General features: G+C 38.2%; 2 non-coding genes and 1 pseudogene across 2 annotated transcripts; 1 reads left to right on the top strand and 2 right to left on the bottom strand.

Annotated features, from left to right (window-relative positions):
- Positions 1-299: 299 nt before the first annotated feature.
- LOC147947554 (small nucleolar RNA R71) lies at positions 300-409 on the bottom strand. The gene has a single exon (XR_015595691.1). It is a non-coding gene; the product is annotated as a small nucleolar RNA R71 (small nucleolar RNA).
- A 4,678-nt stretch (positions 410-5,087) lies between these two features.
- TRNAN-GUU (transfer RNA asparagine (anticodon GUU)) lies at positions 5,088-5,159 on the bottom strand. Its single transcript has one exon. It is a non-coding gene; the product is annotated as a tRNA-Asn (tRNA).
- A 4,405-nt stretch (positions 5,160-9,564) lies between these two features.
- LOC104720554 (uncharacterized) lies at positions 9,565-13,319 on the top strand (annotated as a pseudogene).
- Positions 13,320-14,105: the final 786 nt, after the last annotated feature.

Raw genomic sequence — 14,105 nt, 5'->3', positions numbered from 1 at the left:
CAAGACCACCACAAGATCATTTTAAAATAAGTCCTCAAGTTATCACCTTGGTAATGCAAAACCAAATTCATGGGTTTAGCATAGAGCACCCAATATACAACATTGAACTTTTCGAAGAAATATGTGGAGTAACTGCTATATCCAAGGAATCTCATAACTACTCGATGTGCAAACTTTTTCCGTTTTCCCTGGAAGACAAGGCAAGTAGATGGTTGAAGTCTCTGCCTCCAGCATCGATTACAACTTGGGAAGAATGTAAGGCCGCTTTTCTAAATCACTTTTACACTAGATCTCGCTCCAACCTCTCGAGGAGTAAAATACAAGGATTTAGACAAGGAAAAACTGAATCATTTAGTGAAGTTTGGGAGCGCTTCAGAGCATATGAGAGGGACTGCCCTCATCATGGTTTTACAGATGGTGGCTTGATGAACAAATTTTATGAAGGAGTTGACCCTAGAAACCAGCTATCTCTTCATGTAGCAAGTAATGGTAATTTTGCTACAAAGACGATTGAGGATGCTCGGATTTTAATCTGCAATTTATCTAAGAGCGATAACAACTACCGCTCGACCCCTTTGGACGAGGAGGAAGATTCTGATCAAGCCTCGGATATTAGAAAGCTCAAAGAAACAATGAGTTTGATTGTCAAGCATATTCAAAACGGAGATGACACGTTCGAAGATGAGGAAGAATTTTGTGATAAAGAAGAAGAGTTGATTTACATTGGAGCTAGAAGCAACTACCAAGGAAGGTTTCATAACCGAAACTTCAAAGATCAAGGACATCAATTCAACCGAGGAAATTTCCGACAAAGAGCTACATTTACCAACTTTCAAGGTTTTCAAAGAGGATTTCATAATCCAACCATGAGAGATAAAGGCCCTGACTTGAGAGATTGGATGCTAGGGATTGAGGCCAGCGTACAAGCCTTTACTGAAGACATTAATTTGAAGATGAGCGATATGTATAAGGATTTGAACGACAAGATGACTTCCCTTACAATCAAGGTTGGTAACCTCGAGAAGCAGAATAGGGAAAACGTTTTTATTCTTGAGAAATTCAAGGAGCCCATTTTGGAGATCAATGAGCAAGTGCTTGACCTTGCGAACTTAAAAGCTATAACGTTGAGGAGCGGAACAGCCTACAAAGAACCAGAATATCCAGAAGGGTACTTGGAGAATGATCGAACACCAGAAGTTATTCCTATCGAAGAAGAAGAAGGACCAATAGGGGAAAAGGAAAGAGAAGAGCTTATCCACGACGAGCTCACCAAGGACACTCTACCTCAAGTTCCACCTTCGACGTGCATTTAGCAACCCAAGGTACCATATCCAACTAAAGTTTCTTAGAAAAAAAAAAGAGAGAGCCAAACTCAAGGAGCTTGTCGGGCAATTATCGGTAAGGCTACCTTTTGTTGAAGCTTGAAGAGTACCTCTATGGCAGTACATGAAGAGTGTTTTGACAAATAACATCAGTCTAGAGGATGGTGTCATGGTGATTACGGAAAAGTGCAGTGCAATTCTACAAAATGGCATACTCAAAAGCGAGGAGACCGAGGCAGTTTTGTTCTATCATGCAGGATTAAAGATGAAGTTTTCAAACGCTCTCTTTGTGATTTGGGATCAAGTATCAATATGATGCCTCGGTCATTTGCCAAACGCCTGGGATATTTTTTTTTCAAGCCTACCAAGATCTCATTGGTCCTTGCGGATAGATCGATTCGACGCCCTGTCAGATTTGTAGTTGATGTACCGATTGTTATTGGAGATTGTCAAATCCCAAAAGACTTTGTGATTTTAGAGCTTGAGAAGGATCCTAAAGGTCCTTTGATACTTGGTCGTCCATTCCTTTCCACAGCCGGAGATATCATTAATGTTCCCAACGGAAAGATCGACTTAAACCTTGGAGGCTATGTTATGAAGTTTGACATGAATGAATCATTGAAACTATCGATTTCGGAGAACTTATATAACCCGATCTTCACCATCAACGATTTGGAAGAAGATACTAGCGGAGTATGTGAAGATATATTCTTTGATGACCCCTTGGAGATAGCATTGACCAGAGCTCAAGAGGAGTACAACTTTCAAAAAGAAGAAGTCGAAAACTGCGCAAATATTCTTGACACCGCTGAAACTTGTGAGAACATCGTTGCATATCTTGATCTCAGTGAAGAGAACGACGCTCCTACACCACCTAAAAACACACCAGCCGCTGTAGCAGATCCATGGAGCGAATTAAGAGCTCCCAAAACCGAACTCAAGCAGCTTCCCACTGGTCTCAAGTACGCTTTTCTTGGACCTAACTCTACTTACCCTGTTATTATTAACTCAGGTTTGAATGATGTTGAGACAGCCATGCTTCTCGCCGAGCTGAGAAATCATAGAAAAGCACTAGGTTATTCACTTGAAGACATTCAAGGAACATCTCCCGACCTTTGTATGCATATGATCCATTTGGAAGAAGGATCCAACAACTCCATTGAGCATCAAAGGAGATTGAACCCAAACCTTAAAGAAGTGGTCAAGAAAGAAATAATGAAGCTTTTAGATGCAGGAGTGATATATTCTATTTCAGATAGCGCATGGGTAAGCCCAGTTCACATGGTACCCAAGAAAGGAGGAGTGACTGTCATTAAAACCGAGACGGATGAACTGATCGCAACAAGGACGATCACCAGCCACCGTATGTGTATCGACTACCGGAAGCTCAACGCTGCAACAAGAAAATACTATTTCCCCTTACCATTCATCGATCAAATGCTAGAAAGGTTAGCCTATCACCAATATTATTGTTTTCTAGATGGTTATTCAGGTTTCGTCCAAATTCCAATCCATCCGGACGATCAAGAAAAGATGACGTTCACCTGCCCCTACGGAACGTTCGCCTATAGAAGAATGCCCTTTGGTCTATGTCCATCTTCACAGAATACACTGAAGATTTCATGGAGATTTTCATGGACGATTTTTCATTTTACGGTTCGTCGTTCAAAGCATGTCTCGCCAATCTCGGAAAAGTCCTACAAAGATGTGAGGAAAAACATCTAGTTCTTAATTGGGAAAAGTGCCAGTTTATGGTGAGAGACGACATAGTTCTCGGTCATTGAGTATCCAAGAAGGGAATTGAAGTTGATAAAGCAAAGATTGAAGTTATGATGAATCTGCAACCGCCGAAGAATGTTAAAGGAATAAGAAGTTTCCTTGGGCATGCTGGGTTTTATAGACGTTTCATTCAAGATATCTCCAAGACCGCAAGACCACTCACACGCCTACTTTGCAAACATATGGATTTTGAGTTTGACTAAGTGATGTTCATATATTTTACCTTGTTTTCCCTTAGTTTATTCACAACTTTTGCATCTTTTGCTATCCATTTAGGCCATTATTGTGTAGCTTTAGGACTAATCATGCATTAGAGTATAGTTGCATTGCATTTGCATCTTTTCATGCATAAACAGGTGATTTTGGAGCTTAAGGAGCATGGAAGCAATGCTGAGGAGAAGTGAAGCAATCCTGAGGAGAAAACAAGAGAGTTAAGGCTGTAGAATCAAGGTCCGGAGTCCAACTCGACCGCACCACTCGACCACCACTCGACCGTGTGCTGAGGAGGACTCGACCGAGTGGAGAATGCACGAGAGAAGCCAGCTCGACCAGCCACTCGACCGAGCACTGGTCGAGTTGACCGAGCCGTTGACTACTTTGACTTTTTGTATTTTTAGGGCTTCCACCTCACCTCCTATATAAGGCCCTTGTACCTGCAGCCACCAAAGAAGCCAGCTTTTTAGAGAGTCTAAAGCCTAGTTTTTACCTTTTTTAGATATCATTCCTTTTGCACTTTTCTTTTATTTTAGATTTCGTACTTGTTTGACATAGAAAGACTAGATTCTTATATTTTGTTTGTTTCATAACTTTCAAAGTATTAAGATTTCGAGTTTTATTCCTTCATCAATATTGTAGATCTCTGTTTCATCTTTCTAATGATGCAATTTTCATTATTTTCTGGGTTTTTGACATATTTCACCATGTGTTCTTGTGAGTAGTTTGCTTAGGACCTTGAGGATGGGTTAGGCTGGGTTGATCTTGTGGTTTGTTTGATTTGGTCAAGCTTGATTGTTGTAGATCTCTTCTAGGCTAGATGATCTTAATGTTGATCCTATATCTGAGAGGGTAGGGTTTGATTTCAAGCATCTTAGCATCACACCAATGTCTAAGGAGCATAGATAAGGCTAGATCTAGAGCTTACCATTAGGCTTGCTAAGAGATTAGAAGTCTTGTTTGGTTTGAGATGTATTGCTTAATGCCTGCTTGTGTAGATTCTTTTCTTTGTGAGAACAAGTCTAGAATTGCATAGGTTTGATTGTTTCTTGCCATGAGAGTGGATTAAACATGTATTAGAATAGTATGTCTAGAGATCAGCTCAATGTTTGCTTGAGATTTGTTGACCAAGTTAGATAACCACAATGATTAGCTCAGCCCATGAATCCCTCCTCAAGGCCTTCTTTGTTTATTGAAATCCTAGTCTAAATATCATTGCTTGCTTGTTGTTTGATTGGTTTTAGCATTGCTCTGTTTTTCTTGTGTTGCTCTGTTTTCACGTTTAAGTCTAGCTCGACCACGTACTCGACCTACACTCGGTCGAGTGCTGCTCGAGTTCATCCCCAGAACTTGTGTTTTTGATTTGTGATTGTCTTGTTTCATTCCTGTTTCATTTCCATTGCATTCATGTAGTTTCATGTTCATTACTTGTCTTGCATTAGTTCATTAGCATAGTTTCTATCTTTGTTCTAGTTTCATTATAGCTTTAAGTTGTTTGTTCTGTTTGCATTTAGTATCCTGTTCTAGTTGTTTTTACTTTCTGCATTTCATATCTCATTTTAGGATTGTTAGTGACAAACAATCTTTACAATTGGCTTGACTTAGACTCATATGCACATCTTAATTGTTCACAATCACTCAGATAGGATTGACACCTCTTATACTGCAACTGCATAAGGGGAATTGAAACACCCTGACTTCTATTCATTCCATACATCATCATTCCATACATCATTCATTCATACACCACAAAGAAAGTCAGTTTCAATTTGGCGCCGTTGCCGGGGATCGAACCCGGGTCACCCGCGTAACAGGCGGGAATACTTACCACTATACTACAACGACTCGACCGAGCACCCCCAATGCACTCGGTCGAGTTCCAGCCCAGATCACCCTATGGTTTCCCACCTCCAGCTGCTTATCCAGGATATCAAGGTTACCCTCCCATCCCACCCCAGTACTTCATGGATCCAGCACTCTACCAGCAGTTCTACCAGCAGCAAGGTCAACATTTTGACAATCGTAGTCCAGCTCGACCCCCCCCCCCCCACTCGAGCACGTACTCGACCGAGTCCCGGTCGATCCCCATCGTCGAGCTGCCCCAATCTCCACCTCCAAGTCACCAACAAGACCCCAACTACTCCTATGATAGCATGCAGATGGATGTGGACAACTACTTCCACAATCCCTAAGGTACCACTATCACCTTCCCTTGTAGATATCATTGCATTTGACATTGTGTTTTGTTTTTTGTTTTTCATCTTGAATCCTCAATCAAATTTCTTTCACACAGGGACTGTGTGATTTAAGTTTGGGGGAGGGTTTGAGATAGCATTTGACATTGTGTTTTGTGATTCTTATTTCAAATTTTTAGCATAATCATGTTAATACTTGCATAGCATCTAAGGCATAGAAAAACCCTAAAAATTTGAAACTTTTTGCAAAAATCTTTATAAAAAAAGAGTGTTCATGTAGTTTGCACTGCACATTAGGATTTTGTTTAGCATGTTTCATGTAGGATTGTATAGTACTTGCATTAGGGATCTATGATGAGTATTCCCTTATTAGCTTGTTTATTCACTAGACTAGGATCAATGCCCAAGTTAATAGTACTTTGATGCTAGTTGAGTGGTTAGAATAAGATTGAACCAGGCCTTGAATTCCTACATTGCATTTGGTCTAAATTGAAGCATGTTGAGATTTGAAACCATTTCCTATTTATAAGAACCTAATATTGACTTTCAATTATCAATGTGTGCAATGCTTTAAACTCATGGATACCACATACATATTTGGATCATCTTCTTCCTTTTTACCACTCTTGTTGATCCAAGTAGCTGATTTCCTCATTAAGAATCAGTTCCCCTACCCCTAAACCAAACCTTCTTTCAAGCCATGTTTATTCTTGTGAGTGTGAGGCCTATTTTTGGGATTGAGCTTGGTAGAAAGTGTTAGGTTTGAACTGACAAGAGTAAAGCCTTGTGTAGTTCTAGTTTGCATTTTTCAAACTAGATAGGACTAGGTGGTTCACTTGTTGGGTTTGGGACTTGGCTATTATGAAAAGAAAAGAGGAAAAAGAGAAAGAAAAGGTTAGAGTCTTTAGGAGGGGAATGTGTTTAAGAAAATTTAAAGTCTAGTGAAAGAATGGGAAGAATAAGGTTGTTTAAGTTTCAGTTTAAGTTTGTCAAGATTGCTTCTGTTCTTCGTAGAAACCCACTCGACCTAGTCACTCGACCAGTCAAACGGTCGAGTGCTTGATCGAGCACCTTCGGGTTGTTCATTTATTTTCTGTTCCATTTCAATTCTGCACCTTTATGGTTTTATCTACTTCTTTTATTTATGTTGGTTTAATTTCAGCGTTGCTTACTTTGTTTACTTGCATTTGATTTCTATTTCAAGCATTTTACTTTCTGCACTTACATTTATTTCATCAAACTGTTACATCAAAACCACATTGATATTTGGCTTAACTTGAATGTATTGATCACATCTTGACTGCTTACATATCACTCTTTATGGATTAACATCCTTTATGCTAAAACATCATAAGGGTATTGAAACACCTTGCACTGCATCTGATCATCTTGACCTAAGTTTGTTTGCCTGTTATCATCCATTCATTCATAGGTTGAGATAGAAAAAATCCTTGTTTCAAGTTTGATAAAAAAAAAAAAGATAGTGAATGAGAAAAGGGATAGATTATCAAGAGCTAAGCTTTATATGTCCTAATTGTTCTCAATCTTAGATAGTTTTCACAACTGTCTAGCATTCCTTCTTTTGAGAGTAAGCCACCCAAAGAAATTGTTTAAAAACCACCTTACCAAAATCCTTACCCTTGAAACCGATTGAGCTTGATTCACCTTCCATTTGCAAGAATTCGTCAGACACTTTAATGAATGTGAACAGATGTTCTTTGGAATTGCAAGTCTCTACTTTTAGTTGGAGGATGAACTAGATTGATGCATGGTGATAAGCTTAGAAAAATATTTTGAAGTATGTTGATTGATCTTACCACCATTAAACTATCTTTAAAGACTATAGCTTGAATCCTTCGCTTAGCTAAAAAGGTTATGAGTCCCATTTTTAACCTATTCCTCCTACTTCCTTGCTAGAGGACTAACAAGATTTAAGTTTGGGGGACAGATAACTCTCTAATTTACATGTTTTAAGCATCCCTTTTTGTCCATATTGTGCATTGTTTTTACCCTAACCTTAGCATTTTTAGGCCATTTACTGTAGGAATCCACATTTAGGCCATTTAGGGTGTTGCATTCTTGCATTTGCATATTTTGGATGAAAACAGGTGCTTAACAGCCGAAAATAGGGAGAAACAAGGTCAAATACGAGCATGTACCCGAAGGAGCTATGTAGCAGGAAGAACAGTCTGAACACTAACCCGATCGAGGAGGATCTAAGAACAGAAAGAACAATCCGAGAGCCTACCCGAAGAGCAACCCGAGCACATCCTCGTGCACCCAATCGAGCAGGCCCTCGGGCAGGACTGGGAAGCTAGGGTTAGTGGGTTTCCATATATAAACTCCCCTCTTCTTCCTCTCGCCCTAGCACACTGCAGACCCTCAAACCAGAGAGCGAGAGCTTATGAGAGAGATCTTGAGCGAGAGCTTATGAGAGAGATCTTGAGCGACTAAAACACTTTCTCTACCTTGTTAGGATTTAATTTCATTTCTTTTTGCATTTTCGATTCTATACTCTTCTACTCTACTTCTATTTTTTATACAATGCAATTTTCGTTTATCTATGTTTTTATGTTTTCTGCAATGAAATCTGAGTAGTGAAGTAAGGTTTCTAAGGATGGGATAGACGATTTTGTGTTCTTGATCGGTTAGGATGTCTTAGTTTTGTTGTTTATGTTCTATAAATTCCCTTCTAGATTGGTGTTCTTAATGCTATCAACAGACCGAGAGGTTGAGATTAGATCTAGGGCGTTTTACCACCGAAATGTGTAGATGAAATGCTTGAATCAATCAATGCTAGAGATTTACTCACTTAGCCTAAGAGATTAGATGAGTAAGGGGATTATTGACAATAATGAATCGGTTTGTATTGCCTGCCTCGTCATGTTTCTCCAACGATAGTTGGGTAGGGAAGTGATTAAGGTTGATTGTTTCTATCACAAGAGTGTTTTAACAAGATTTTAGAGATTCATTGTCTAGGGAATATTTGCTTGAGACATGTAAGACATCCAAATTGGTCAGGAACACTTAGGAGTCGATTAACCCATCCTTAGGAGCTTTGTATTTAGATTTTTTACATTTTTATTCATAACTCGATCCCTTACTCAAACAGGTACACGATTACCTGCTTTGAGTATACCTTCGAGTTGTTCATACTCATCTTGTTTACTCGATCACCCCACCCGATCCTGTACTCGAATGCTTGCATCGAGTGCTTAGGTCATGTGGTTCTTGTTTATTTACTTTCTTTTGTTTATTTTAGGATGGTTAGATCAAACCCCGACTATTGCCTGGCTTGACTTGCTTGTTCTGATTGCATCCTATGTCCTAGCATAACAACCATTTGGATTGATAACCCTTTGTAATACAACTGCATAGGGAATTGATACCCTGGGTGAAAATCGTATTATCGGTCCCTCCTTAGCACACTATACAGAGAAGTCCTACCAAATATCAGAATGTTCACTACAAGAAAAATGTGATATTACCAGAAAATTGCCAGAAGCTGTTTGTGGCAAAAAACATTTACCACCATTTTGACACAATATCGCCACACCTAAATATTACTTCATTTTTTGTGGTAAATCGTGTCAAATTTGCCACGACCAAAAACTTTGTGGCAATTTCTGGCAATATTTGCCATGAATTAACAGAAAATGTCGTGTCAATAAATGCCACATATTAGTAAGAGACTTTTTCTGGCAAATTTACCAAAATAGACTAACGTGGCATTTTGTGGCTAATTGTAACAACAAACGTCTCTGGCAATTTTCGTGACAATAGTTTGCCTCTGATAATGTTGTGGCAAATAACTAAGTGACAAAACTCAGTTTCGACAAGTCCAATCTAATAATGCATATGAAAATATTTTAACTCTGCATCGAATAATCTGTGCTATTTGTTACTCTTTTTTTAAAGTCTTTGTGTTATCATGTCATGGCAGTAGTGGTGAATATATTATTTTGTTTATTCATGATAATGTTATGGCAAAATAAAACCACTATATTATCTTCCAACGATTCGATCAGAAAACAAACAAAACTAAACACAAAAAAATGTCTGATTTTTTTAATTCAAGAGAATGGATGTATAGAAGGTTAGATGAAGAGCGAGGAGGTGTATCAAATGAATTCGTAGATGGGATACATGCATTTTTATCTTTTGCTCGTAATCAACCATCTTATCGACAACGAGGGAATTTATTATGTCCGTGTTCCAAGTGTAAAAACCAAAAGCGTCGCCACACCGATATCGTTGAGAAGCACATATACTTGAAGGGATTTACAGAGAATTATTATGTTTGGACGCATCATGGAGAAAGTTGCGAAGCATCAACAAGTCATTGCCCAGTTGAACAAGAAACTTGGAGTGATCACCAGAATAGTCCAGTGGCTGTTGATCATTCTTATGATCCAAATGAAGATGTTCACATGTTATTTGACGATGCAACAATTCAAGAAAATATGGTGGAGCCAAATTTTGAAGAGAGATACCATGATAGCGGCTTTCATGCGTTTGAAGCAGTGAATCAACCCCTTTACGAAGGGTGTCATGATGGAATTTCTCCATTGTATCTCGCCTCAAAAATACTGAATTGGAAGACCACTTACAATCTAGCTGAGGCATGCTTGGATGAAATATCTGAAACATTTAAAACAGTCCTTCCGTCACCCAATAAAGCTCCTGAGTCATACTACGAGACAAAGAAGTTGAGTCGATCACTTGGATTGCCTTGTCATAAGATTGACGTGTGCGAAGATAATTGTATGCTTTTTTGGAAGGGAGGAGATAAAGAGTTATTGCAATGTCGGTTCTGCAAAAAAGATCGGTTTTTTCCGTATAGTGGAAAAGGTAAAAGAATACCCAAGCATAGGATGTTTTATTTGCCTATTGGAGATCGGTTGAAGCGATTGTACCAATCAGAGACAACATCATCACATATGAGATGGCACGCAGAACATGTATCCCCGGAAGGAGAGATGCATCACCCCTCTGATGGAAAAGCATGGAAGCATTTTCAGAAGGTATATCCACAATTTGCTTATGAGAGTCGTAATGTTTATCTAGGCTTATCAACAGATGGATTTAATCCAATTGGTATGAACGGTCAGGCACACTCGGTTTGGCCAGTTATATTAACACCATACAATTTACCTCCCGGGATGTGTATGAAAAAGGGATATTTTTTTCTAGCGATATTAGTTCCAGGGCCGAAACATCCGAAGAAGAGCCTAGATGTCTTTTTGCAGCCATTAATTGAAGAACTACAGTTTTTGTGGAGCGACGGTGTGGATGCTTACGATGTGTCAAGAAATCAAAATTTCAAGATGCGTGTTGCATTGATGTGGACAATTAGTGATTTTCCCGCATACGGTATGCTCTCGGGTTGGACTACACATGGTAGATTGGCTTGTCCGTATTGTCTAGAAGAAACAAAGTCATTTTGGTTGCCAAATGGAAGAAAACACAGTTGGTTTGATTGTCATAGAGTATTCTTGCCTAAAGATCATCCTTACCGGCGGAATTTAAGAGCATTTCGAAAGGGAAAATCAATGCACGATGATCCTCCAACATGGTTATCTGGGGAGGAAATTCTTTATGAGAGGATAAGAAGCATTGAAGGGGTGTTCAGAACTGTCGATTGTGGAGGAAAAGGTCATGATAACCCTGCTCGTACTATCACAGGATATGGTGATTATCATAACTGGGTGAAGCAAAGTATATTCTGGGATTTGCCGTATTGGGCAGACCTACTTCTTCGACACAATCTCGATTTCATGCACATCGAAAAAAATTTCTTCGACAATCTCATTAAGACATTGCTGAATGTTCCAGGGAAGACAAAAGATAACGTTAAATCTAGGATGGATCTTCCTTCCATTTGCCGAAGACCGGATTTAGAGGTTACTCCTGATGGAAAAGCACCTGTTCCAAAATTCAGATTATCAAAGGATGGTAAACATAAATTTTTAACATGGATGAAAAACGAGATAAAATTTCCAGACGGATATGCTTCAAAGTTTTCACGTTGTGTTGACTTAAATAATTGGTCACTATCAGGCCTTAAAAGTCATGATTGTCATGTGATCATGCAACGACTTCTGCCTATTGCATTTTTAGAGCTACTGCCCGAAGCTATCCACACAGCTATTTCAGGTATTAAATTAATTCTATAATAATTTTAAGAATTAAACATAGTATGTGCTGCAATTAGTAAATTAAATAAATATAATTAATTATAAAAAAAACTTTTTTTTGTAGATATTTCACTTTTCTTTCAAGATATATCTGCAAAGATGTTGAGGACTGAAGATGTTGCGGTATTAAAAGAAAATATTTCTGTGAAGCTTTGCAATCTTGAGAAAATTTTCCCCCGTCATTCTTTGATGTCATGGAACATTTACCTGTGCATCTTCCTGATGAAGCTGCTTTAGGTGGTCCAGTCCAATATAGGTGGATGTACCCGTTCGAGCGATACATGTATCATTTAAAAAAAAAGGTAAAAAATAAGGCACGCATTGGAGGTTCGATAGTTGCTCAATGTGTGAACGAAGAGATTTCCAATGTGATGGCCAATTATTTGCCTCGTAAACCTTTAGATACATCTGAAGTTTCTGGTGAAGTAAAATTCACCTACTCATATCCCAATGTACCGAGCATCTTCCAGCAAGAAGGACGAGTAAGTGGAAAACCAAAACGTAAATGGTTTACTGACGTAGATTATAACGTGCTTCAAACATTTTTACTACTCAATTGTGAAGAATTTACACCATATGAGAGGTATTCTTTGTTTCTTTAATTTTCAGTTATACATATTATTAGATAATAAAAAATTTGCCACTAATTTCTAAATGTACACAGGATGTTCGAGGAGTATATGACGCTGAGCATACCAAATATTACTTCAAAAGAAATGGATAAAGCAAAAAAAAAAACATTTTGCGGAATGGTGTAGAGACTATGTAAGTGTTGTAGTTAATAATATATATATATATATATATATATAGATGAGTTTATATAAATATATTAATTTTCATTTAATCTAATCATATATATATATATATATATATATATAATTTTGGTACAGATGAACGATGCTAGTGCGTCATATGTATTCCCGTTTTGGATGCTTGAGTTTGTACAAGGTCCAAACCATCAATTCACTACTTGGCCAATGTATTACTCACGCGGATACCACTACCATACCCACAACCATGGACATACTAAAAAAACGCATAATTATGGTGTATGTGTCCGTGGAACAACGGAGACCGAGTATCTTGGACTTATTGAGGAGATACTTATGATTGAGTATCATGGTGTTGTTGGGCTCAAAGCTATGGTTTTTAAATGCACATGGTTTGACAACAAACTTGGTCATGGAATCCGCAGACATCCGTCAGGTATTGTTGATGTTTTGCCCCTTAAACAATATGAGAAATATGATCCTTATATTTTACCGGAGCAATGTGATCAAGTCTGTTTTATTCCGTATCCTCGGTTGCGTGATAACGTAAGAGACAATTGGTGGACATCTACAAAAGTTGTTCCGAGAAACTTTTTAGAATCTACAGAAGTTATTCAAACCGCTTTACAAGATGAAAATTATAATCATGTTGTGGCAACAAGTGGTATTTTGCAAGTTGATACACTTGCAGTCGAGGATGAAGATGAGTACGAGTCTTTATTGGTTGATCATGCCGACGATGAATATGATTCTGAAGATGGTTTGGATGACACTGATTCAGATTCTGATTCTGATTCAAGTGAGATGATGATGATGGTGAAGACTGAAGATCACGATGAATGATATATATATATATATATATATATATATATATATATATATATATATATATATTTGTGGTCAACTCATATTGTAATATATATATATATCATTCATCGTCAACTCATATTGTAATATATATGAATTACATATCTAAATTAGTTCTTCTATGTATCTGCATGTTCTTTTGATCTTAATTAAAAGACAAACTTTACTAATTTATTTTCTAATTTTTATAGATTGCCACGAGTATCACATATGTGGCAGTGAAATTTTCCCTTCCCGGGTTATATTCCCGCAATTCTTTTTCCTCTTAATTATTTTACTTTCTTCTACTTAACCTAAGGAGAAAACCCTCGCCGAATTCTAAACACCATTTTTGGCTCTCTTAGCACTGATCGTCCGTCTCATCTCTTTTCATCCTCTCACCGTCTCTCCTCCTTGTCGTCGCCGTCTCTTCTCGTTCCTGTCTCTATTATCTCCTTGTTGCATCTCTGTTTCTCCTCCTGGCCTCTGCGCTACTCCAGTACCACCGTCTCTTTGTTGTCTCAGTATCTGTAACTCTCTCTCTCTCTCTCTCTCTCTCTCTCTCTCTTAATTGTTGTTTGTCGTTGAACAGAGAAAGGATGAAAATTTTAGTTCTTCAAATCTGGAAAATTAAAGCTTTGTATTTTGTTAATTCCACCTAGAAAACAATTTGTTGAATATTGATGTGGGGGCGAATGTTTATTTCTTCGTACTACCAGGTCCCAATTTTAAAAGATCAATTTTTTTCATGTGTGCAAGAGACCATAACCAATAGAGATGATT

The sequence above is a fragment of the Camelina sativa genome, chromosome 3 (assembly GCF_030686135.1).
Source record: "Camelina sativa cultivar CO46 ecotype springtype chromosome 3, ASM3068613v1".
NCBI classification, from domain to species: domain Eukaryota; kingdom Viridiplantae; phylum Streptophyta; class Magnoliopsida; order Brassicales; family Brassicaceae; genus Camelina; species Camelina sativa.
This window is presented reverse-complemented; position numbering and strand designations above follow the sequence as displayed.